Source organism: Ambystoma mexicanum, chromosome 3p, assembly GCF_040938575.1.
Source record: "Ambystoma mexicanum isolate Mex_15411 chromosome 3p, UKY_AmexF1_1, whole genome shotgun sequence".
NCBI lineage: Eukaryota > Metazoa > Chordata > Amphibia > Caudata > Ambystomatidae > Ambystoma > Ambystoma mexicanum.
Window position 1 is genome coordinate 215,032,427 of NC_090925.1, and position 26,783 is coordinate 215,059,209.

At 48.5% G+C, this 26,783-nt stretch overlaps 1 protein-coding gene across 1 annotated transcript in view; it reads right to left on the bottom strand.

The window, feature by feature from the left end:
- Window positions 1–26,498, bottom strand: part of NOP2 (NOP2 nucleolar protein) — a 385,194-nt gene extending 358,696 nt beyond the window's left edge. The window contains exon 1 of the mRNA XM_069650683.1: window positions 26,480–26,498. The gene's annotated coding sequence lies outside the window, so the exon portion shown is untranslated. The remainder of the gene's footprint in view (window positions 1–26,479) is intronic.
- Window positions 26,499–26,783: the final 285 nt, after the last annotated feature.

The window sequence follows — 26,783 nt, forward strand, 5'->3', positions numbered from 1 at the left end:
GCGGTCAGCGGTAGTATGCTTATTGGGTCTTCATCCTTCTCCATCCATGTCAGCATGGGTACGTATTTGCCCCATGTCGTCCAACATCTGTCGTTGTGTTCCTGTATGGTGGTAATATTTCTCTTGTTATCATGTTGCTACCGACCACTCCTATTTCCCATTCATTGTTCATGTATACCTTCCCTGTTATTGTTATCAGTGGCCTTTCCCAACATCCTTGTATACCAGGAACTTCAGTGGCGTACCAATCACATGGTAGGTATTGTAGTGTTATTTTCTTCGTTTCTCCCTTTTCAGGGCCACTCGTCATGTATCTGAACGCTTCAGCGTGTAAACTGCTCTTATGGTAACTCAAATATGACTTGAGGAAATTGTTTTCGTATGGGTATGTGTCTCTTGTTTCCCACTGCATTCTCACCACCGTTCCTTGAAATCGTCCTCTCGTTTGAAATAGTGCCAAATATACTATACATCGCGCCGTCTTTTCCTGTATTTCTGTGGCGACGAATGTCCGTGAAGCCCTCATGGCGTATGGGATCAATGAGCACACATAACAGCTATCTTCTGTTGTCTGCTTACCAATTTGGGTCATGTGCTGGTACCACATGTTGTTTGAGACGTGTGCTGAATCTGTTATCAATACCCTTGTTATCAGTATATGTGCTGTGTTTAACTCTACTTCCCTTATCCGTAGGGTTGCTAGTACCACCTGACGTCATACCTGTTGCAGCCGTGGGAGGGGGCATGTTGGTTTTGGGTGCAGCCATAATATTGATAGCATAACTTTTCTGCCATACAGAGGCAGCCAGCAGACCAGTGATGACCAATACTCCTATCATTTTTATTACAAGAGCTAGCCTCACCGGCATTTTGCTCTTACCTTGCTGCAGTCCGGCAGCTTATTCTTGCGACGTTAAAGGTGCCCGCCTGAAAATCCTCAATACGCTTATTATTATTGTTAGTCGTTGTTATTAAGCTCTCCCTATCAAGTAATCGTTCAGTGCCCAGGCGAAGAGTTGTTCCCACGCTAATCTTAGTGATCTATCTCTTAGAGCCGGTAAGTGCTCGTGAAGATTGGGAAATGATTGTTCTATGGCCAAAACAAATGCAGTGTAATATACGCGTACCCTCCTTCTTTTTAGGTACTTTGGTCTTCTTATATGATATACAAATTGGTGTGATAGGGCTTCAGGGGTGTTATCATCCGTGGGCAGCATTTACTCCTGGGCAGAGTACACTGTTAGTTACTTATTTTCTTAACAATACAATTATACACGGTACCTGCATGTGCGAGAGAAGAAAAAAGAGAAAACATACACGTGTTTTATATGTGTGTGTGTGCAATACCCAAGTTTGTTATACAATGTCCTTCAATCGGGGGGTGACCTTAGAGGGGAGGGGGCTGGGGCTCAATTGGCGGAAGTTTGTTTACTTTGTGATCTCGTGACCATGGGATGGGCTGTGGGCAAGCGTCCAATGTCTATCTCAGTAGTTGCCTCTGGGGAATCTGGGGGGTGATCAGGTGTAGTGACAATACTGTCATCAGCTGTGGTCGATGTATCCTTCTCTGTAGCCGATGCTGTTGATGTCGTTGCTCTTCCAATGGCCCTGTCGTTAACGCTAGGGCGGGTCTGGAGTTTGTAGATCTTTACGTCGTGTAGGTGATTCCAGGCACACTTATCCTGCAATTTCACCGCTGTGGTAGCTACCTCCTCTACCAAATGAGGACCAGTAAAGCGTGGGCCGTTCCACTTTCTATTAAAGTTGCGGAGTAGCACATGGTCACCTTTAGCAATAGTGCATAGTCCTTCCTTTCCCAGTTCCTTGTTGGTGTCTTCTTGTTGAGAACTCTTCGACCCGCCCCGCGTGCGCTCGAGCTGTTGAGATACAAACGCTACACTAGTAATCAAAGAAGACACATATTGATACATTTCGTCACCAAGAACAGTTGCAGTGTTTTCATGGTCTGTGAATGCTCTTGATGTAGGCGTTAGAGGAAGGCGCATTTGACGTCCTGTCACCACCTCGTGGGGAGTGAGGTGGTGATCAGACCCTGGCCTATTCCTTAGCTCAAAGAGAGCTAGCGGAAGACAGTACAACCAGCTCTTCTTGGTTGTCTGCTGAATTTTTGCTATTTCTTCTTTCAATAGGCCATTCAGGCATTCACATATACCGTTGGCCTGCGGGTGATATGCACATGCAAATTTATGTTTAATACCCAGCAAGGATGTGATGTGCTGAAACATTTCATTAGTAAAGTGTGGGCCGTTATCTGACCGCAGCACTTCGCACACACCCCACATGGGGAAAACCTCTCCCACTAAAAATGTTGCTGCTCCGAACGCATCCGCGTGTGAGCAGGGTCCGGCCTCGATCCACCTGGAGAATGGGCATACCACTACAATCATATACCCATGCCTTGACATACTTGATCATATCAACGTAGTCAATATGAATGTGTAGAAAGGGTCCCTCTGGCCAGGGTATAGTACCTTTTATCACTTGCAGCGTGTGACCGGCCGTAAACTGTTGGCATGTGAGGCAATTGCTGATGAAATTTGTTACATGAGAATTTAACTCGGGGCAGAACCAATCTTCCCTAATTCGTGCTGCAATTACTTCCTTTCCTGTATGTGCTGGGTGATGGAGCTGGGCCAGGGCGGTGTTCAACAGTGCCAATGGCATAACCACCCTTCCAGTGTTATTTTGACGCCACAGTGCGTCAGTTGGGGACATCGTACATCCTCTTTTTACCCATAGTTCCTTTTCTGTCATTGGTGCAGCTGCCTGTAATTCCATTATCTGTGTTGCGGGGAGATGGGTGTACCCTTCTTTCATGATCATCTGTTTTGCCATCCCCCTCCCCCTCCCTCTCTCTGACTCTGGGGGGTTCAATTTTTCACCAAAGTATGCCGCATGCTTGGCATGTGCGTCTGCGGTTTCATTCCCTTTCGAGATATAGTCGTCTCCATTAGTGTGTGCCGGGCATTTAACCAAAGCTATCTCTTGGGGCTCATTAATTCTGCTAACAAAAGAGCATGTTGCACTGGGCTGCCATCAGCTCTCCTAAACCCTCTTCTCTGCCATTTTATCAGCCCGAGTGGACAGTTGACGTGACATATGCGCTATCAGAATATATAGTAACTCTTTTGTCAATGCTTTCCTTCAACGCCAAGATCAGTGCAACCAATTCCGCTGCTTGAGCCAAATAATTCTGTGGTAACTGCACGCATTTCACCAGGACATATATCAAATCTTCTGTCATTTTTACAACAGCTGCCCCAGTTCTCCTTATCCCATCACTTTGGTCTATTGTTGATGACCCATCAATGTACAAAATCTCCCCACCCTTAAGTGCATCCTCTTCAACTTTTCTAGTGCATGAGTACGTTTCGATAGTCTGTGTACAATCGTGAGCATAATCACCTTCCTCAATAACTTCTGCTCTAAATCTGGCTGGGTTAACTTTACTGCATCTGACAATTGACAATTCAGGTCTAGACAAGATGATCTCATAACCTGACGCCCTCTGTGTGGTTAGTGTGGACTTAGGCTTATTCAATATTGCAAATAGCGCATGCTCCACAAATAGTGTGGTTGGACACCCCATTGTAATCAATGATGATTTCTCCACCGCAAAAGCAGCTGCGGCGAGACTCTGTTCGCAAGGGAAAAGTCCTAGCATGACAGGGTCCAAGTGACCGCTGTAGAATGCTATTGGCTTGTGTCCCATGCTGGTTTTCTGAGTCAATACTGCTTTCATTACTGCTGAGTCGCAATGCGAAAAGATAAAGAACTATCGTTCATAATCTGGGGTGGCTAGTACCGGAGCAGTGGATATGGCGTGCTTCAACTCGTCAAATGCCTCCTTCATTTCCCTTGTCCATCCCAATGTTTTGTCCCCTTTGTGTGCTTCTCTCAATGCCTCAAGTAGGGGTCCTATGTATGAGCTGTAGTCAAAAACCCATGCTCTACAGTAGTTGCATAATCCCAGGAACTGCTGCAGCTCCCTCACCGTTTGTGGTAGGGGTGTGTTGGATATAGCTTGTGCTCTGTGTGGTGCAATCTTTCTTCCGTGCTGGGATATTAGTTGACCAATGTATAGTACCTGTTCCTGACAGTACTGTAACATTTCTTTGTCTACCTTGTAACCCTTTTCAGCCAACACTTTCAGCATTTTCATTGAGTCCTCCCTGCACCTTTTGTCGGTTTTGCTGCAAATTATTATATCGTCAACATATTGCAGCACCGTACTTTCTAATTCAATGTTTCCCAAGTCCATCTGTATTACTCTGTTGAAAATTGAGGGTGACTCGCAGTACCCTTGTGGTAACCTGGTGTGTTTCCATTTTATGTTCCTGTATGTGAAGCTTGTCAAGTCTTGTGAATCTGGGTGCAGGGGTATTGCGAAAAAGGCATTTTTGAGGTCAATCACGGTGAACCGTGAGGCCTCTGCCGGAATTCCACATAATATTGTGGCTGGGTTTGCTGCTATGGGGTATTCTGCTTCTACAATGTTATTCAAGGGTCTGAGGTCCTGGATAAAACGCCAAGACCCTCCTTTTGCTTTGCGCACTGGGTACACAGCCGTGTTACATGGTGATTCTGATGGTACCAATATGCCATTATTTATCAGGGCCGTTATGGTTTCGTATATGCCCTCATCTGCCTCTTTTGATAGTGGGTATTGTTTTACTCTAAGTAGTATTGCACCCTTTTTCAGCTTTATTCTTACTCCTCTGATACTCGTTATGCAGCCCACGTCATAGGGACTGGTGGTCCACAGTGATGCTGGAACCTTAGCCATATCTTCCTCGTAGAATGGAACTGGGGTAGATGCGGGTGCCTCAAGTGCCATGGCCATTTTCTGTGCCACTTGCTTATACGTCACTCTTAGCCATATATCTACACTCATCATAAATACCATCTCACCTTCTTCCCTGTCTTCTGAAAAGAGCTCTTCATCGGACACCTGGGTGAGCCTGCATCCCACAGCCAGTGCTATCACTGCCCTCCATGATCTCCCTTCCCGGTCTTGGACATGTACTGCAATATAATCAGCAGTTGCTATAATACTCCCGATGCTCACCAAAATCACCTTCCCTTCTGGTTCATTGGCTGGTGTCTCAGGCCTGAACAAATATGCTGCTGGCCTCCTCCAGATCTTTCCTTCTATTCCTGGCATCCAGGGGAATGCCATGTCTGTTCCGTACTGGGACATTTCACCATCCACTGGCTCAGCCCGAGCTACTGTCTGGTCTGGCCACAGTACACTTGCAGTATTTGTCGTGCAGTAAGCATGTTTATTCCTGGTGTGGAGCAAATTATGCCATCCTCCGTGAAGGATATGGTCATATTTAATCTGCTCATTATGTCCCTCCCAAGTATGTTCACTGGTGACTCCCTTGAGTACAGGAGCGGGACAGACATGTCATAATCTCCAATAGATAAGGAGATGTTATCAGTAAAGGGAACCAACCCCCTAGCCCCAGAAAATCCTTGTGTGTTCATGGCCTCACCTGACATTTTAAATCTACCCTCCCTTATGCAAGACCTGGTTGCCCCAGTGTCAACAAGGAATGATCATTTTTTGTCACCCATCGTTACCTCAATGCGTGGTTCCTCCGCACTATTAGGTGTTATCGACAGGATGGGACACACCAAGGACGTCTGTGGGCGGTCCTATTGTGGGTATAATAACTGACCGCTTCCTGTGTAAGGGTTGTGGCCCAGGATAGTCACCCTTCCCAACTGTGTTTGTTGTAGCTGTGTATCGGTGGGGGTTAATTTATGGTCCTGTATTTGAGTGAGCTGCTGCACTGGCTGCACTTGGTGTTGTTGTGTTATTGCCACCTGTTGTTGCGGTAGTGAATAGGTCTGCAGCTGTTGTTGTGTTGCTAATTGCTGCTGTGTGCTGCTCTGTTGTAGTGCCTGTGGTTGTTGGTAACCCTGATGCTCCCTCATAGGCCCTGGTTGTCCTTGTTCCCCCCATGCTGGTGGGGAGGGTCTTTTCTACACTACGTGACATGTGTCCTAACATCCCACAAACCCAACATACAGGTGGTTCCCTGGTCTGCCATGGGAAACCTCCTGCATTATCTTGGTACCCTGGTTGCCCAGTGGGGTGGAAACTTCGAAATCCTCCCCCTTGCTGTTGTGCAGGTTGGCCAAATCCCCTCTCCCTCATCATTCCTCCCCTTCCCCTGAGGTTGTTTTAATGTCCATTTCCTGGTACCATATACCCTCCTCCTATGTTAGCCGTGTATGGTGGGGGTGGTGGCAGCTGTTGTTTTATAAGTCGTGGTGTTTGTGGTAGTGGTGCTATTTGTAGTTGTGAGGGATCCTGTGCGGCCACTACTTGCGTGGGGTTTGGAGTCATTGTTGTTGGTGTAGTTATTAGTGCTCCTTCCATGGTGTATTTAGTCAGTATTTTCTGCACTAATTTAGCCTCTTCCGCTTTTCTATCTTCTTCCTTTTGTTTCATCTTTTCTTGCCACATCCTACAATGGTGTACTATTGTCAATTGTATTTCCGGCCAAGCCTTGGCTTCCATCCCCACTATTTTCTTCAATTGTTTTTGTACTGTCTCCAGATGCCCTTGTATTAGTATGTGGTAAAATATTGCTGGTGTCTTGTCCCATTGCTCTCTAGTTTCCATACGCCACTTCTCCTGAATCTCCTGGATATAATCAACAGGATCTTCGTTCTCACGCATCTTGCGGGACGTAATTGATCCTATATCTGAGATGTCTGGGTATTGTACCCTCAGAGCTTGCCATAATGCATGCCTACAATTCGCAAATGGCGCCCCGTCATGTGATGTGTTCGTTATTGTGACCCCGGGGAAACCTGCTCTCTTCCATATGTCATCTGCCGCATCCCCTAATATTGATATTAATAGGCCCTTCACGTCTCCTACTGCTAGTTTCTGTCCTGCAGTGTGCTTTTCCATCTCGTATATCCATTTTCCCGCTCCTCCACTTAGTGATGGGAGCCTACACTTTATATTTTCCTTATCGGCATGCTTCCAAGGGACGTATTGTGGTCTAACACCCCCCTCTCCAATAGCGGCATTAGATTGTGTCCCCTCTGTCCCCCCAGTTGTCGCGTTGTGGAGTCCGTATACCCCTCTTCTTCTTCTGTGTCAACTAGATCATCTGTCATGTCCATATTACCGCTGCTCGTTGTAGCTTCCCCTTCATTTCTCCCCTTCTCTTAATATTTTCTTTATTTAATGTGGGTGTGTGTGTCCGTTCTTCCTGCCTACGTCCGGGGAGATCTCTAAGCCTGCTGGCGTAGGGGGTGTTTGTTTGTTTGTTTGTTTGTTTATTTATTTGGTAATGCGCTCCAAGCCCGTGGGCATCTGGGCGCAACAGTACAAGTAGACTCAAAGCTTGGTTACAAAGCCTGACACAGACTATTACAAAAAAAAAAAACAGTGGTAACTTACAACAGATGATACAGGTGAGGCAGTACATGTAGGATCAAAATAGGTAAATGCAGAAGAGTATTGTCTTAACAGGTGTTACAAATCGTTGTTGTGCAGCCATTTGATGGCACTGGATCTAAATCTAGTGTAAGGTAGAGGGCGTCTGAGGTCAAGTGGGAGTGTGTTCCAAGATTGTGCAGCTCTAACTGGGAAGCTGGATCCGCCCGCCGTGGTAAGTTTAAATCTCGGGACTTCAAGTAAGAAGGTGTTGGCAGATCTAGTCAGTCGGTTAGAGGGTCTCCAGTTGATTCTTTCAGCTAGGTAGGGGGGTGCTTGATTGTTGAGGCATTTGGCTGTGAGAGATATGGTTTTAAGGAGGATTCTGTCCTTGATTTTGAGCCAGTGGGCCTCGGTCTGGTGTTTGGTGATATGCTCTCTGCGTGGGATGTTCAGAGCTGTTCTAAGAGCATTATTTTGTAGTCTTTGGAATTTATCTGTAACCGCCTTATTAGCACCAGAATATAAGGCGTTGCAATAGTCCAGTCTGGGCATGATAAGGGCATTGGCCAAGGTGAGGCAGTTGGCGCTCGATAGGAAGGGTTTGGCGGCACGGATAAGTTTACACATGTAGGTGGTTGTGGAGGCGGGGAGTTCACTTGCTTTGTGAGGGTATGTTTAGGAGCGGGTGTGGGCGGACATGTTGGGCGGAATGATGGGGGTGTAACTGCACGTGTTTGCCCTCCTGCCACTTCTCGTTCTTTCTCCTCACTTCCCCCCACTTCTTCCTTCTTTCTGCATGCCCATGATGATTCCCGGTTGGTGCGGGTGATGTACAATTTGTCTAAGCTTTCCCTATCGCTGCTTCTTCCTTCTCCCCCATTCCTCTTTCTTCTTCGCTGCAAAATTCATCCAGCAGCGATAACCCCCAATCTGTCCTTTTTACCCTAATCGTCACTGTTTTTAAGTCTATTAAATCCATTCCTTCCTCTTCTCCTTTACCAATTGCTCCCCTTTGCGCTGATGTTGTGGCTACTTCTGCATCCCGACGTACATATGTCCTTACCCCACTCTCCCCTTTCCTCTCTCTTCTTTCCCCTTCTCTCTTCTCCACTATTTCACCACCTATTTCCTCTCTTTTCTTTTTCAATTCCTCCATCACCTCACTACTCACCTTCTCTAATATCCTTTCTTCCTCTCTCCTCCTTTCCCATCTCTCTCTCTCCCTTTCTAATATGCTTTCTATTACTTTACCTTCCTCGTATTTCCTGGTGCTCTCGGATAGTATTTTCTTCTTCCATATTTCCATTTCCTTTTCTTTCTCTTTTTCCTCTCTTTTCCTGTCACGCTGTGCTGCTCGAGATACCCTTTCTGCTATCGCCTTCATCCTTTCAGCTTCCCTCTTCCGTTCTTCAGTTCGTTCCCTCATTTTTTCGAACTCATCCTTACTTTCCTTCCTTTCCCTCCTTCTCCCTCGTTCCTCTTTCTCAAGCTGTTTGATCAGTGTGTTTTGCTCATTCCTTAATTCTGCCAATCGTTCCTCCAACATCTCCTCCTCTGCTGGTAACATCTCCCCTTCTCTCCTTTTATCTTCCTCCCCTCTTATTTCACTGCTACCCTCATTGTCCTTGTTCAGTCTCCGTACTACCTCCTTTTCTTCTCCCGTTAGTGTCCCTCGCAATTTTAACAGCACCCGCGCGGCTACCCACTCGTCGTGTCCTATGGTTGGGATTGGTTCTTCACTATTCTTCCCTTCCTTCGCGTGCATCTTCGTACAAGTTGGGCCTACCGTACTTGTCACCTCCTCCCCCCCTGTGTAGCTACCTGTAGCTGTATATGGTGGTAGGCTGTACGCGGGGTTCGAATATCCCTCAGCCGCCGTTAGTTGTTGCCTTACTGCTTCTCGTAGTTCCGTCACAGGATATAACCCCCCTTCTTCCTTCTTCACTACTTTCGCTAAGGGCATGTCGTCGGTCCTTTCCTTCTTTACTTCTATTTCATTTGCGATGCTAAGCTTTTCGTCCCCCTCTCGGTCTCTTCCCCCGCACTGTGCGCTGTCAACCTCCTTTTCCCCATTTCCCTCTTCCTCCTTAATCTTCTTCCCCTCCGTCGTTTCCTCCACAGTGAACATCCTGGTTGGTCCTGGTCGGGACCCCTGGAATATCCTCCATAAGTAACAACGCCACGTGATGCGCCAACTTCTTCCCCTTGTATGTATTATGTATGTGTGTCAGTAGTGAGTGTTGGATGTACGGGTCGAAACTGCCGTTAGGCGGCCAGGGTGTTGTTATTTTGTTCTCTGTCCCTTGTGTCCATTCTATTCTGTATTTGATCAGTTTTTCGCTATGGGGCGATAGTGTTTTACACATATGCTGGAGTGGGGTAGTGAGGGTATTCCCCCACCCTCCCGATCCTAACCCGTATGACATGGTTACACTGTTTTTAGCTCCCTTCAGTATAGTTGTCTTTACCTGGCCCCATAGTTTGGGGACTTGCGACCGTCCACTAAAAGAAAAACAGTCAAATATAACAATTGCAAATATGCTGTCTTTTCCTGTTTTTGTTTTTCTTCCTTAATACAGTTACGGTGCCCTGTGTGACGTGCTTATACAGCCGTCCCACTTTTCTCCTCCCCTCCTCCACCTACCGCACTCGGCGTGGCCGGCGTTCTCCGTGCACGGTCACTTCCCCCTCTCCACCTGTTACGTATTTGGGGTGGCCGACAACCTCCGTGCGCACCCCCTGCCCTCTATTCGCTTCCCCACCACCCTTCAACAATGCTGTGTGGTCAAGGTATCCTATGAAAGCCCTACGGGTGACGTCACCGACCTCTTCCAAAAACTACCGGTAAGATCTTTTACACTTCAGAAAGCTCGCAATACGTTTTTACTGTTTGTCCCCGTTAACCCCACAGCTGTCCTCTTGTTACGCCTGGAACAAGGTAACCAACAATATACTTGTATAATCGGACTGCGCACACTGCGTCGCCTCGCGTGTGATACGCCCCTCAACGGTAGGGCCTAACCAGCCAATTATCTTCCGTACTAGGCAACAAGTTAGCTACCACCTACAGGAAAACGTCATCTATCTATCGAGCTTCACTGCTCGATCAATAGGGATCCTCATCTACTCATTGATCAATAACCGCCAATTCGTAGGAAAGCCACACACACACCCCCCTTACAGGTGGCCACGACCTAGGCCAATCAGTGTCTACGACCAACCGCACGTGGTGCTTTCTTGCTCCACCCACCCTTTTCCGTGACGTGGTAGCGGACGGCTCTCGCGCCTGTCCTGCTACCATTCACTTCACCGTCAACACTAATTGATCAAATCTTCGCCCTTATTGCACTCCTCCCCCCTCCCTCACAATCTCACATTGCTTGTTGGGTGTGACATACTCACCAAGTTCTCTTGATGCGGGTCCGCTCGACAGCGTGCACCCCTCCAAGCGGCTCGCCACCTCCCCTCGTCTGGACCACGTCTGGACACTCGCCAACCGCGGGCGGGATACTTCTCAACCGGCTCCCAAGGGCTAATATCCGGATTGCGCTGTCCGGTCTTCTCGCAGTTCCGTGATGGTCCTGTAGTCCTCAAAAAGGGGGCAGCGGCAGAGGGGGCCCGCGCCGCCGGGCCTCCTCGCAACGAGAGGCCTTGGAAAAATGAAAAGGTAGATCGTAAACAGATCTCAGCAGTGCCTCCAACTTGTTTGGGTGATTATCCCGGGGTCGGCTGAGCTGTCCGCGGACCTCCGGGCTGGGAGGCCCCAACTCCTCCCGTGTTCCCCAAACAATGAGTATGAGTCACACGCAAGAAGCAAGGCGGTTCTGCTATTTATTAAAACAACGGCAGGGATGGGTCTAGGATCGTACGCGTCCATCCAGACTCTCAAAATTCGTGGAGCTCGCAGGCCCTTTTTGCCGCAGTATGACGCACTACTTGCGTCACCTGGGAAAATTAGCGAAAAACCTATTGCCACTCTGGATTGGTTCCTCGAGTGGTAGGGTTAGTATAGTATACATATAGAGAGCAATATTAGTGGTTGAGGATGAGTCAGGTGGCATACTTGGGTTGTCCCTTCTATTAGATAGTTGAAAATTGTTACACGAAGACCCCTGATTGGCTAATGTTAGTGGCGTCAGTGATGAGTGCCCCCATGTTCTGATTGGTCCTCCCGCGAGCCCCCCAGTCTGGGACCATCGTTGTTCCCAGCTCGCGGTGTACCTGTCACTAGCAACAATGTGTAACTATGTGTTCGTGCAGACAATGTGCGGGTTTGCTCATAGGCTTGAGAGCAGGCCATTCCCATCGCTGTAGGTGTCCATCTGGTCATTTCATTATTGCAACCTGTGTCCCAGACGTGGGACCCAGGCGACTTCTTCCTCGTGGGTCTGGCACCTTGTCAGGTTGGCTTGGTCACGTGTGGAGAGACCGTAGCTGGGGCGGAATTCTGCACATTTAAAGTTGTATTTTGCTTCTATGTGCTTGGCTTTGCTTACAGGTGTGGCCTTGGCGCCGGCTAGTAGCATACGAGTTGCAACATCGCCCCCTTGGCTGTGAGCTCTCGCTGGGCTCATTCTGCGTGATCAGCACTTGTATTCATGCTCATTCAGTGTTCATGGCGGTTCTTGCTTGCGGCCTACTTGGTACTCGTTCATGGGTGGGGATGTGTAATGCACGGCACCTGTGTTGCGGTTTGACATGGCTTCATAGGCAGTATTACGTCTTCTTTATATTCTCATCACGATGCAAGGGGTGGGAGAAGCGTCAACAAGCGTATACGCGAGTGCTTTATGCGCCTTGCATTTCTGCATTCTGCATACCTATGTGAAAAATAATAAAGATGCGCGTCAGTGGGTGTATCCGTCACCTACGTCATAGCACTGAATATATTCTTCGTGTGGGTTGGTGCGTGAGTGACCAGTGTGCATGGTGGCACGTGTGTTCTTGGCAGTTGGCTAGGTCGTTATGGCATCTCTAATGATGTGGGTGCTTGTTGTTGAGGTCTTAGTCGAGTTCATCCATGCCGCAGGTGTCGGCTTGAGTAGGGCAGGCTGGTGGGCATATCCTTATGTTCTTGAACCAGGGTATTTGGTCGTCTGGTAGATAGACGAATTCATCTCGTGGTGGGTGTCTGGGCCGCGATCCTCTAGGCCATGGTCGCGAGGAGATTGGGGGTAGCTTTTTCTCCCATTCTCCCACTTCAGGGGCATGGTATCTCCCAGTGTGTTTGTTGTGGTCACATGGCTCCCCATGTGACCAAGTTAATAAAATGAACGAGCTGCTTCCGGCTCGTCAGTCTTAACCATCACGAGGCTTCGGTGTCGTTCCTTTGCATCATGCTGGTGCTGCACCATAGGGGCTTGGCCCAAGGACGGGGCCCAGCATGAGGACGGTGCCCCTGCTGGGCAATGCCGTCCATGGGTGATCCCAACACCATGTGACAATGGCTAAGGAACTGACCCCGGCCTGGGTGCCCCCAGAGCTGGGGCCGCTCTGAGCCGGGTGCCCCCGTCCACGTGCGGGGCTCCGGTGATCCGGAGCGGGTGAGGTGACCCCCACCCACGAATGCACGGCTTGATTGCCGCACAATGGCACCCCGTCGGGTGCTCCCGACATGAGTATGGGGGCCTGCCCGGTGACCCGGAGCAGGCCCCACAACAATGGCGACGAGGGCTGGAGCCCTGCGTGTGAGGAGGCCTTGGCCACGTGTGTTGCGGCACCCCTCCCCCATAGCTCTCAACTCACACGCTTTTGGCAGGTGTCACCCGCCCTGTAAACAGCAGACTCACCCGCCAAGCTTCCAGCACACCCATTGATTTCAATGGGCCTCTCACCCGCCAAAAACAAAATCGGGTGTTTTCACCCGCTTTTGTGACACAAATGGTTGAGAGCTATACTCCCCCACCATGGAGGCGGCGTCCCCCCGGTATCGGAGAGGAGAGAGAGGTAGCTGCGTCGGCCGCATGTGGAGGGTTGTCTGCCCCCACCAACACCAGAAGGAAGGAAGCTGTCCCCCTCTCCCCTGTGGGGAGCGAGAGTGCCCGTGGCGTCGGCCGCAACGAGGAGGCGCTGCCCCTCCCCCACCCGCGACCCGCGGAGGGGAGGTGCGGCAAACATCGCCGAAATGTGAAAAAGGATGCGGGCCCAACTCCAATGATGCCCGCAAAGGTGACACAGATGGAGCCGTTTCCCCATCCATGTGTTTTCTCCACCTGTGCGGCGGAGAATAGAGCGGCGGCGTCGTTGCGTTGTGAGGGCGGCGGTGGCCGCGTGTGTTGCTCCCGCTCCCATCTGACGGGGAGGACTGCCCACGGCCTCAGCCGCTCTACACAAAAGAAAAATTGCCCTTTGGGCCGCAAGGGTGTGCGTGCCTACTCCGAGGAGCAGGACAGGAGGTGGGTGCCTCCATACACTGAGGCAGCCCCGTTCCAGAGGCGGGGCAGGTGCCGCCCAAAAGCGAGGTGCCCCCCCCAGAAGAGATGTGGCGGCTGCTGCCGCAGTAAAGAGGTGAGCAGCCGGCCCCTCCCCCACCCCGGGTGAAGGGCAGCGAGGTTAGCAGCAAGAAAAAAAATTAAAAAAATGGAAGGCTACTGAAGTCCGCGGCAGCCCATCAAGAACACGGGCATGCCGCGGCAGAAAAAAAATGTTTTCAAAAGTGCAAGCAAAAGTAACAGAGCCCTGAGGTGGTCTGAATGCCACAAACAAGAGAGGCGTGGCCCAAGCCAGACGGGCCCAAAACCAACTGGGCTCGCAGAGGAAAAGGAGGCAGGCCCAAATCCAGCTTGGCCTGCAAGGCAGCAAAGCCCTACGGCGGGCCCCAACACAAACAAAGGGAAGGGGCGTGGCCCAGGAGACCGGGGCCAAATGAAGCACAAATAGGTAAGCGGTATCCACTGCGTAAGCTAATGCTGACCCCCACCCAATGCTATGAAGAGCGCTGGCCCCCTACAAGGCTTGGGACCCCCCCAGCAGTCACTGGCTGTAGTGCTCCATCCCGGAAACACACAAAAGTAATGAGGACGGACAACACAGCAGACCTTAGGGTCGTCCAGCGCGCATGTCGCCCTCACAAGGGTCAGAAGAACAAGAACACCTTGGTTGCCCAGAAGAAGGACAACTGGGTGAATGATCCCCGAGAAGCAGTGAAAGCCATAATGTGCTGCAGGCGCCCACAACAATATGAGAATGGGTGGCCCCAGACAACGGCCACCAATGTCTCCCGGTCAGCAACCCTGGAGTGGAAAGTGGTGTGATTTGAGTGGCCTGCCGTCCCGCCACCAGCACCGAGCAGCGGTGAGCGGTGCACCAGCCTCGAAGGAGGCAGCAGCGGCCCCTGGCCCCAGGGGCGGTCGTCCCGGACCCAGACAGTGGAATCATCTGGCCACCGCTACCGTCCTGCCATGAGGCAGGCCCTCCAGACTGTGGTCCTGGCCGATGTGACCCCTGGGCCTCCCCAGGTGCGGCTTTGCCAGCCTTTTTGTCACTCTGGTGAATGTTGGTGAGGACCCAAGCAGGTTTCCTGCAACTCCACGAGTACGGGAGATTGACAATACCTGGGACGTCATGAAAGCATTCCTCAGAGGGGAACTGATAGCCCAAGGTGCCGTGTTTCACAAACAGAAGAAGGAGACTCGAGAGGCCCTGCAGGCCGAAGTCTGCGCAGCCGAAGCTATCCATAAGCGGAAGGGATGTTCCCCGAAATCTTACAAAGCCCTACAGATGGCAAGGAAGAGGCTTGAGGCGCACTACGCCGACACCACTGCAAACCTGCTCGCTAGAACCAAACAATGGTACTATGTCCACAATTCCAAAGCCAACAAGCTGCTGGTCAGTAAGGTGGCTAGGGAGAAGACCCGGAGAACCATGCTAGGGCTTCGCGACCCACAGGGGACGGTCCTCTATGCGTACTCAGAGAAAATACGGCTAGCAGTCGCCCACCAATCCGAAATCATGACGGCGGTCCCGAGGGACCTAGAAAAGCAGCGCGCCTACATCCAAAAGGCAGCCCTCCCGCGCCTATCCCCGGAGGTTAGACAAGAACTTGAAACTCCCATCACGAACGAGGAGGTGGAAGAAGCTATAAAAAGCCTGAAGCCCAGGGCCCCGGGTCCGGACGGATTCACCACCCGTTTCTACAAACTCTTCTGCCCCCAACTGGCGGCGCCCCTGACCCGCCTCTTCAATTCATTTGCGGCTACCGGGACGGTCACTCCAACCATGCAGGAATCCATCACACTCCTCATCCTTAAGCCTGGAAAGGGCCCCCAGGCAAACAGCTCGTACAGACCCATTTCCCTGCTAAACTTGGATGCCAACATTTACTCCAAGATCCTGGCTAACCGCCTCGCCCCTGTCCTGCCGAGCATCATAGACCCAGACCAAACGGGCTTTATTAACCACCGCTCGACGAAGGATAACATTCGCAGGTCACTGGACCTCATAGAGGTGGCCACGCAGAAGTCCCAACAGCTAGCCTTACTCGCCCTGGATGCAACCAAAGCCTTCGACAAGGTGGATTGGCCATTCCTGACCCTCACCCTTGAAGCCTTCAGCTGTGGCCCAACCTTCAGGAAAATGATTCTAGCGAACTACCAGGCCCCCAAAACCCAGCTCAGAATTAACGGCCACCTGTCGGATCCCATCTCTCTTACCTGTGGAACGAAACAGGGATGTCCACTGTCCCCCCTGCTTTTCACTCTGGCTATGGAACCGTTGGCCCAGCGAGTTCGAGCTAAGCCGCAGATCAGCGGCCCGAGGATAGGCGCCACACAGCACAAGATTGCCCTCTACGCGGACAATATTTTGCTGACCGCCACAAACATTAAAACCTCCCTGAGAGCGGCCCTGGGGGAGATCTGGAGCTTCGGAGAGGTAGCAGGATTCGCCATCAACTTCTCAAAATCAATAGCCCTCGGAGTGGGCCTGAGCCCGGACGAGAGGGACGCCCTGGAGAAGCAAAGCCCGTTCCAATGGAGCACCCATGCAATCCCATACCTGGGGGTCCAGATCCCCATACACCCAGCGAAAGTTTACCAAGCTAACTTCCCCCCACTCTTTGAGGAATTGGAAAGAGACCTTGTTCGCTGGCGATCCCAGGAAATCTCCCTGTTGGGCCGCATAACGACATGCAAGATGAACCTTCTTCCCCGCTTTCTGTACGCCTGCGCCTCCATCCCCGTCTCAATCCCTCTTCCCCCTATACAGAAGCTCCAAAGGAAAATGATCGACTTCATATGGAAAGGCAGGAAAGCAAGAATTCCTCGGAAAACAATGGTGACCAGCGCAAGACTGGGAGGGCTGGGAGATCCGGATCTATGCAAATACCACATAGCAGCACAGCTGGCCCACCTACAAGCGTGGGGTCTGGCCTCGGGCCGCCCAAAGTGTGTGGTGATCGAACAATCCCGCCTTCCCCTTCCTCTTCGTTTCCTCCCGTTTCTCCCTAACGCCTTACGCCGGAACTGGCCAGATATGCTGAGAGCCACAAAACAATCGATAAAGGCATGGGAGTGGGCCCGCAGATATAGAGGTATCCCAGGCGACCTAAGCGCGCTCTCCCCAATTTTTCACAACCCAGCCTTCTCCCCAGGAGCTCACCCACCGAACTTCAGGAACTGGGTCGCGGGGGGCCTGGAAACGCTGGGGCAACTCTTTGCAGGGGACTCCCCCCTTACCTTCAAACAATGCAAAACCACCTTCCGGCTAGCGGAGACCGACAGATTCGCCTACGCCCAACTAAGACACTGGTGCTCCAATCCCCAGACTCGAATGGCGGCACTCCGACCCCTAGCCCCCCTAGAGCTCACAGCGACAGACCTGCCGGCCCGGGGAAAGATCTCAGCCCTCTACAAACTACTGCAAGATGAGCCCCTCCACACCAAACCCTCCTACATGTCCTAATGGGAGGCGGATCTGGTCCATGCCATAGAAGACCATACTTGGGTGGACATCTGGACTAGGACGCGCACGGCATCCCGCTGCATTACCAACCGGGAATGCGCCCACAAACTGCTCTTGCGATGGTATTACCCCCCCTGCGCCTTCACCACTTCCACCAAGCCCTAAATCCTCACTGCTGGCATCTCTGCGGCCACCCAGGATCCTACTTCCACATGTGGTGGACTTGTCCTAAGTTAAGGGAGTTTTGGACCCAATGTCTCGCTACTATAAAAGACATTACCCAAGTAACTATCCTGCTGACTCCCGAACAGGTCCTCCTGGGGATCCCGCACCCAGACGTTTACCCGAGATCAGGGAGGTGGGCCACGCTAATAACTCAATTCTTGCTGGCAGCCAAAATTACGGTGGCCCGCACCTGGAAAGCTGCGGAAGGCCCCCTAATGACCCTGTGGTGGATTAAACTCTGGGACATACTAATAGCCGAGAAGGTCACGGCAGCCAAGGCGGGCCGACTCCACCGATTCACCGACACGTGGGCCCCGGTCCTAGACTATGACCAGAACTATCCAGCGCTAACCTTTAAGCCACGCTTGATTGCGAGAGCGCTCCACTACATGGGGGACACCCCGCCGCCTTGCCAAACTGAATGAAGCCCAGAGACAATGACCTGGAGGGGTTGGGGGGAAGGGGGATTTACTGTTTCACATGCTGCCTGTTGCAGATGCAATGTTACCATGTATGCTCCTGTGCGCTGTTAATAAATAAACAAATAAAAAAAAGGGCCCTGTTGGTGGGCAATGTGATGTTGTGCACACCCGCACATGCAGAATGTTTCATGTGGCGCACTGGTGTTTTTGTGTGATAGTTAAACCACTCACCCAGGTTAATAAAGGGTCTGAAAACTAGTAGAGTGGCGATAGTAATAATAGTGTGTGTGGTGTGTTGGGGTTTTGGTCTTAGTTTGTTTTGTTGTTATGAAAAAGGAGGAGTGTTGCATGGCGCCCCTGTAAGGGGTATGGTATCTCCCAGTGTGTTTGGTGTGGTCACATGGTTCCCCATTTTACTAAGTTAAAAAAATGAACGAGCTGCTTTCGGCTCGTCAGTCTAACCATCACGAGGCTCCGGTGTCGTTCCTTTGCACCATGCTGGTGCTGCACCATAAGCACTGGGCCCAAGGACGGTGCCCCTGTCGGGCAACGCCGTCCATGGGTGATCCCAACGCCATGTGTCCATGGCTAAGGAACTGACCCCGGCCTGGGTGCCCCAGAGCCGGGGTCGCTGTGAGCTGGGTGCCCCCGGCCACGCGCGGAGCTCCAGTGATCCGGACGGGTGTGGTGACACCACCACCACTACTACTACTACTACTCCTCCTCCTCCTCCTCCTCCTCCTCCTCCTCCTCCTCCTCCTCCTCCTCCTCCTCCTCCTCCTCCTCCTCCTCCTCCTCCTCCTCCTCCTCCTCCTCCTCCTCCTCCTCCTCCTCCTCCCCCCCCACGAATGCACGGCGTGATCACCGCACAATGGAACCCCGTCGGGTGCTCCTGACATGAGAATGGGGCCTGTGCAGTGACCCGGAGCAGGCCCCCAACAAATTAAGTCATTAACTTTCAAAAGACTACTTTAAAAAAACACTGGCAGACACTTCCAGCTCAACGTTTGATCATAAACCTTAATAACCTAGCTCAAAGAGATCCTTGGAAGATGTGTTTTGGGCAGGAAGTGTTTGGAAAAGCCATAGGGATTAACATGGCCATGGGTGGGTAAATAACCAAAGCAACATCTGTGAGCTTTGCACGCCCCCTCATATGCCATTTCTCCCTAGCTGTACTCTAATGCAATAGTTTCAGCGTATAGATGGCACTAAAGCGCCACTAATAGCCAAAACTAAAAAAAACAGCATTGGGTGGCCTTCTCACACATGGCTTCCTTATCTGCCAAGTTGCATCATGCATGACACTTCGATCCTGTGCTGTTTTTCCCCCATTGCATGCTGGGACTTGTAGTTTTTTTGGGGGGTTGTTTTATGATGAAACATCTTAACACAAAATAATTCGATGACATCAATTACAAAAAGTACATTTTCAACCATATAAAAACCACATTTAAATAAAAAGAATGTCACTTGTCGATATTCTTCGATATTTACATGTGCGTTTACATTACATAAACTCAGCATACTTAAATAACTTTTACATCTTTGTGTCAACTCTTGTTTCTCTACTATCATTTTGCATCACTCCCTACTAACATTGTTTTAATAAACTGATACTGCTCAATTTGTCATCTACTAGTACCAACAGGACATGACTCTGAACTTATCTGTCTCTACAGTGCTTAGGAACACCATTATTTTGCGATCATAAATGCATCATTGCCAATATTCAATTCCTTTGTGATTTGTGAGCATACTCTATGGCTCATAGGAGGGGACAGTTCATAGATCAAAACAAATCCATCGCCTAACTCCTATGAGCCTACAACTTGACTGATTCAAGTTTATTGTCTATGATTATCACAAAATGGACCTTTGCAAGTAAAAGTGATTTCCTGTACCCCCACATACATTGTTCCCATGAGGTTTCTAAGGAGACACCAGTATCACTGTTCACATAGGTTCCAAGATATTTCTGCCTGTCATTTTTGAAAAAAGCACAATCCAATACCAGATGTTTCAAGGTTTCACTCGCATTAACCAAGAAGAATCTACCCTTCTCATCATTTGACACCCCACTAAGATTTTTCCAGTATTTCATACGATCCTTGGTTGCTAACCGATTGTATTTGAAACACATAAACAAAGATCTTACATTATGACTAGGCACCTGCCTAATATATGAAAGATATGGTTTCTGCCTGTGGTGAAACTTTGCATATTCTTTGTAAGTAAGTATTTTCCCAATCATTTCTTTTTTACATTTTGCGGACAAGTTACCAGATCGTCAGTACACAGTGCAAGCGTATCTAAGTTCCGTTTTAACTCTTTGCAAGCAACATACACTGATTTTGGGTTACCATTCATTGTCATAGCTGCCAAGTCTTCATACAATGAATTTCTCATTGGCTGTAGGAATTTTGCAAAGTTAGATAACCTTTGCCATACAAATTTTGATGCTAGATATGACAATCCTAGTTCATGAATAATAATAGAGTTAGGCAAGGAAATTGGTAGATGTAAAACTTTTTTCCATATCATGCCCTGGGTAGTGTTCAATATAGCTCCAATTGAAAGAGTACACAAATCAAGACCATATAGGATTATTGCTTCTACCTTGAGGAGGTAGAATTCAATGAGCGGAATTAGGGAAAATCTGCAGACCTTCTGGTGTAGGATCTTCATCTGATCAACCAAGGGCATTGTTTTGATGGTGATTGCAGCTTTCCATTTCGCCACAGAATCAGTGTTTGTAAGATTATAACCCAAATAAATCAAACCTAAGGCACGTGGAATCACATTCCCATTAATTTGCCATCGATATATTTTTTTTTTTGTTCGTGAAAACCAGTATGTTCAATTTTCTTGTATTTATTGTAAGAGCCAATTAATACACAGATCCCCTAATTTGACCGGAAAGGAGTCAAATTGCACCCGCAGTTGATCTATGTTGGCAAGGTACAAATTAAATAAAATAGCTGCTAAATTGCACCCTTATTTTACTCCTAGAAATGTGCCTATTGGATCTGTAAGCCGCCCAGTTTGGTCAATTCTTACCCTATAATTAGTGTTATTATGAAGTAGAGCAATCATAGCGATGATATGTGCTGGAATCTGGAAAGCTTGCATTTTTTCCCATAGAATTTCCCTCATGACGCTATCAAAAGCTGATGTGAGATCTAAAAGCGCCATATAGATTGGACCTTTATACTCCTTGCGAGAAACTGTCAATAAGTGCGCCAGGATTGTAGCATTCAGTTGGGTGCCCATCCCCTTCCTGAAACCAGTCTGAAAGCGTGATAGAAATGCCTAGAGGAAATAGAATCATTCAACTCTCTAAGAATTAGTTAGGCGAAAATCTTTGCTGACACATCCATCAATGCAATTGGTCTAAAATTTGCGGGATCATCGGTGGCTCCCTTTTTATACAGCGGGATGACTATAGCTGAAGACCAAGAAGGTGGTAAGAGTTTTATTTGAAAGAAATAATCATAACGTTATTTCAAATAAGCAGCCCACAAATTCGGGTCATCTTTTAAGTGGCAAGGCGGAAGTCCATCTGGACCTGCGGCTTTAGAAGGTTTTAAGTTCCTGATCACCAACTGGATGTCTTCCACTCCCCAAGGACATATGTGTCATGATGCCTGCCCCCAGGCATCCGGACCAAGTCCATCAGCCCCGGGAGCAGGCATCTAGACATTTAGTAAAACCTCAGCAGCCCCGGCTAGGGGCTATCTGGGTTCAGTCCTGGTGCCTTAGGCGCCAGGCTCATAGTAGGAATTAGTCCTGGCATCTAAGGCGCCAGGCTCATAGTCATTACTTACCTCAGGCAGACCATGCTGCAAATGACTCCAATCCAACATGAAGCCTGAAAGGGACTATTTTTCTACAGGGACTATTTTTTACTCGGGTGTGCTTCTAGGGACTTCTTACCTGGGACTACTTTTGAGGCTATTTAAACCACACCCGACCAGCAACACACGCTTCGCGTTATTCTGCATCCAGCAGCGTAACACTCACCGTGCCTGCAGCCTGCATCCAGTCTTCTGCCACGCCCGCTTCGAATCCGGAGCTCCTAAAACAAAGAGGAAAGAAAGGGACAAGGTTAGAAAACGAACTTATTTCTATTCCACACCTGATTCTGGATCCATCTCGTCTCCGGACCTGTAAAGAACATCATTTCTGCACGCGCCGTACCTCCAGCTGCAGCGCCGCGCCATACTCACCAGTCTTCACAGCATCTTTCGGGTCGGCACTGCCTCCATCATTTATTCGCCGAACTTCGGAACCTTGGAGACAAAAGAAAACAACAAGGTGAGCCGAGGGAACCAACAAATATAATTCTTACCACCATAGACTTACCTGATTTACCACCGGAGGCATCCTTTTGTGACTCTCCATATTTTCACCTGCCGCATCTGTAAAGAGAGACAAAACAACACGTTTTCCTCGTGCAACATTTACCGGACAGCGCCGGGTAATACAGACTCTTATCTGAGCGCCACCAGCTGCCACAAGAGCATCTTCTCACGAGCCAGCTGCAAGACAATAAAGGAAGGGGGGAACAAGAGTGAACATCGGACATATTGAACTCTATGAACTTAATACTTACTGGTCCTCACCAGGAACCTCAGAGTCAATACTCTCCGGAACTCTCCCGAGCCTTCAAACCAGTGAAGTAACTGGAATCGACGCGCCCCTGCAAATCCACGCAGGATGGAGAGCTCATCTTTCAAGAATATAAGGTGAGATTGCTGTGAGGGCATTTCGGAGGTGATTAGTTGGGGAGGACTGTGGGGGTGCCACCACTTGAATCCACAAGTGGCTAAATCCATCTCTCCACTTGCAGGAGAATATTTCTACGGGTTAAGCAGAAAAGATTAGGAGGGCAGATCCAGTCAGTCATCGTTGCACTATGCATCACGTGGGTGGAGACCGCAGCTGTCCGGGTCCGACCGACGCTTTTGTTACGGTCACCTGTGGGAGCCAGGTGACTGTAACAATATGTTAGGAAGGTCTACCACTAATGATTGAGGCTTATTAGGAATACATTTCTTAGGTAATGCATATTTATTGCGAAAGAACTCAACCCAGCCCTCCCCACTGACAGTAGAACACATTTCAACTGGTGCCTTTGCTAAAGGGTCTCTTAAAATCGCCCAAAATTCCCGCGTTTTTCTAGTGATTAATAGATTAATCATTTTTTGATTGAATTTCAAAATTTTATACTTTACCAAAATGGCCTTTTTGTCAATTACCTGATCTATTACATTGTTCGAGTTCTTTAACAAGGCTCGGATTTCAGCATTTTTCTCTCTTTTCCTTCTCTCTATAGCCAAATTAAATGTGCCAGATGAATCATCATTTTTTGCATACGTTTTCAAATTTGTTAGATAAATAAGATGTTCGTGGATCATCTGGTCATTCCTAAGGTCAACAGACCTGCATTCCTCAGCAGACATCAAACTGGCATTACATTTTATAATATCACGGCTAACTAGGCTGTTCAATTGCCTGCAAAGTGTTGGATTCCACCTTATAGAGATCACGTGCCTGTCAATTTCAGGTAAGGACATACATTTGCACAGTTGATACTCTAATAAATTACAGTCAAACGCACTCCAGACAATAATGGTCACTCAAGCTCACAGCATCTATTATACAAGGCAAGGCTGTACTAGCTACCCTACTTGACATGATAATGTAGTCGATTGTAGAAGAGTTTGTCCCTCGTGTCCAGGTCACTATAGACTCATTGGAACCAAAGGGAATAATTTTCATGTCCCATTCTTCAAAAAAATGTTACCCATATTTGTCCTCTCTCGTAAGAAGCAGTTGCATAATGGTGATTATGCACATCACTCTGAGTGTAATTTGTCATTAAGGTAGAATTAAAGACACCACCCAAGATTGTTTCCACATTTGGCATTTCATCAACAACTTCCAACAACAAGGAGTTCAATCTGTCGATTATACCTTCAATTAAAATTGCTTTGGAATTCCAATATAAGGATATAAATAACAAGGGAACACACCGTGAACTACACAGCGATATCACAATGGCCAACATCTCAGAGGTCGAATATACCCGCCTTATTTTCAAGGCATACACATTTGACACAAAGATGACAAGTCCACCTCGTGGTCGCCCTAATAAACCCTTTTCGGCATGTGTAAAGAATGCAGAGTAACCATCCAGGTGAATATCAGAGATTGCCATGGTTTCTTGTAAGATGATGATTGCCGGAAGATTGTTACGAGGTAATTTCATAAATCAAGCAACTAGATTGTTGAACCACCTGGAAGCAGTGGTGGATTTATCACCAGTACAGGCAGTGCACCACCATCAGGATTATGGCTTTGATCACACACCACTGTCACTGCCTTTTTGTACTCAACATTTTCGTTTTCACCAGACAGCGCTCCCAAGTGGCCAATTTCTTTTTTATCTATACCTGCATTGCTACCGATAATGTTAGTAGACTGCACTGACATAGATGTGATCTTCTTATCCATTTCTCAAAGAATCTTTGAAGGTGAGTTTGAATTAGGAAGGGTGAACCTTGCAAACAAACCCCCTTATCATTTTCTTGTACCCCCTCTGTTGTATCTTGTGTCTTCTCGTGTAATTGATCGGGAAAAGATGAACTATCATTTTGCTGACTCTTATTCACCTCTAAATGTGATTAACTCTCTATGTTCAATTGATTTAAGTTGATGCCCATATCGTCCGACGACTTCATACCCAGGTTTTTAGTGAGTGAACTAAGACCACCGACTCTTATCTTATGTGTTTTTTTGGGTTTATTTTTTGTTTTATCTAGATTATCAGTAGAGGCAGTGTGGACAGTACCCTGTGCCCGTCTTTTCAGGGCTCTTGCATGTGGTCTTTTTTTCTTTCCGAGACATAAAGAAAGTGGATCGTTGTGTACCACTTTGTTCCACAGTTGTGTTCGGGGCTGCTTGTGGCACTATTTGGACGACCTCATTAAGATCGATCAAGTCTGTTAAGGCCGAAGGACTATCCGGCATATCATTGTCAACAGCCCCCTTTGTTGACTGGCTCCCCTTCTCATCTCTTTTCAATATCTCCGGTGGAACAAGGTTGGCTGCCACAAGAATATTTTCCAAAACCAGTATGCGATCATGCTGTAGTTTGGCAATATCTAGATAGTCAGGTACAAGAGAAAGACCATGCCTAACATCAATAGCCTTCTGTTGTTGCGGGATAACAGCGAAGGACTTCAGCGCACAATTTCCTATCTCAGCATTTTGATCAGTTTGCGCAGCATGTTCATGTGTAATGAGTGATGAAGACGTGCGTACATTGTGTACCAGGTGATGACCATTAAGCAGTTGGGACGCCCAAAATGTATGGCATTTCTCTTGGGCCTTCATAAACCCTTCAATTATGCTTAATGTAGTCAAGATTTCTGAGTTAGAGGTACTTGGAGCATTAATTGCTCCATGAGTATATTTGTGCCCTTTGTCAAGCAAGTTCAGAATCCTGGTCAATACCGGAACATTTTGAAGCTCTTGCTGATTAAGATCTATTAGAGTATCTTCAAGCGGGTATAAAGGTAAAGAAGAATTCGGACGACGTGTCTGATCGAAACGGCCTTTCGGCTGTTGTGAGTCAGGGCCTAATACAGGGGATTGTGGGTATATTAACTCACTAGGGTTGCCAACATACTCATGGGACGGGGAGCTAGCCTTTTGCTTAATAGTATTAACAGCTAGTCTCAAATCTTTTTTCCCATTATCATTTTTTGTTAAACATGTTTATATAAACAGGCAGGTTATGACAATACAGAGCTTAATCACTTGCGGCATGAAGCATAAAGCAATACCATTTGACGCTCTTCCCACCCCTCCCTCATTCCCATTATCTTTTAGCTGTTTCAGGTTGGCTGCAATTGCAGCATGAAAATGAACCTGTTCTCTGATTCCATGGGACCTTGAGGCTGGAGTCGATGGCCCGTTAGATAGTCGTGTACGACTATGTAACTCTGCCAAGACTACAGGGGCCACTAGAGAAGTATCAGACGGAGGAAAGGCTGACACGTCACCTACAGCACCCAACAAGGAATTATCATTTATAGGAACATTGCATATGGGATTTTTTGGATAGGTAAGGCTATTGTTTGAATCAAGACACTTCTCCTTTAAACTGCCTGTTAGAGCAGTAGGAGTGTCTAAACCCTGCGTGCCAATACATGTGTCAGCGTTCATTAATGTGCTGCAAAGCTTCATGTTCATGGGCACAGGCAATTCAAGACTCACTGGTCCAAACGCCCCATTCCACCCTTTTTGTTTTGGCCTGGTTTACGGGCTCTTCATTATAGTCTGCATCAGACAAGTTGCCCTCTGGCACTGTGTTCAGGGAGCCATTCAAACAACGTTTCCCACTTCTCAAGTTTTTCACCATTGTTACGATACCAACAGCTTAACACAAACAGATTTTTCACCTTTTGTATATAGCTTACTGCAATACTCTTACTTGAGTGGTTCACAATCTGCCGCACACGTGCTTTCTGCCCATCAAATCCGCAAGATGTTTGTCCTTATGACACAAAAGCCGTTGTTTCGAGAATGCCAAAATGCTGCAGCTTTTCAACCTCGAAGCACATCAACATGAATTCTGACTCGCGAAGTAAAACAGAAACAACATCCAACCTCATAGGCATCAGTCTTTAAACACCGGCGCCCCCGCACTCCCCGCCCACCCGAACAGCCAAGCAGCCCCACTTAGAAAGCACTTCGGGTGCGCGATGCGCGTGCACCGGTGCTTATCAGGCTGTGTG